Here is a 477-nt window from a genome sequence, read left to right as displayed (position 1 = left end):
TCCTATGGCTTTGTTGTTTTAAAGCTAGGGAAGGATATGTTAGTGTAGATCCTCTTGCTGTTGAAGCTGGCCGGGCTGCCCAGAATGCTAGCTCCAAGCTCCTCGTTATAGTAGAGTTTCAATTTTAGAAATGACAAATCGAGTAGATGAGAGAAGTGTCATGTTTTAGAAAAGTTAAAAAAAATGATTTATTGACGTAGTTGAAGTTGATTATAGCGACACCGGTCAAGATCCCACGGTTTCATCGTCCCGGCTTTTTCCATCATTAAAACAAATGAAACCATTTAAAGATGAGCCAAACTAATCTCAAAGTAAGGATGACAAAAAAAAAAAAAACATAGGGGTTGAACTTATAATGATTGTGAATAAGCAGTGTAATTATTCAACCACTCTTTTGAATTGATGGCTTGAATCAAGCATGTTGATCGTGATAATGGGTGTGATTAAATTTTGAGTTGTTTTATATTTTGAAATGTT

This window comes from Phalaenopsis equestris, unplaced genomic scaffold (assembly GCF_001263595.1).
Source record: "Phalaenopsis equestris unplaced genomic scaffold, ASM126359v1 Scaffold000002, whole genome shotgun sequence".
NCBI classification, from domain to species: Eukaryota; Viridiplantae; Streptophyta; class Magnoliopsida; order Asparagales; family Orchidaceae; genus Phalaenopsis; species Phalaenopsis equestris.
This window is presented reverse-complemented; position numbering follows the sequence as displayed.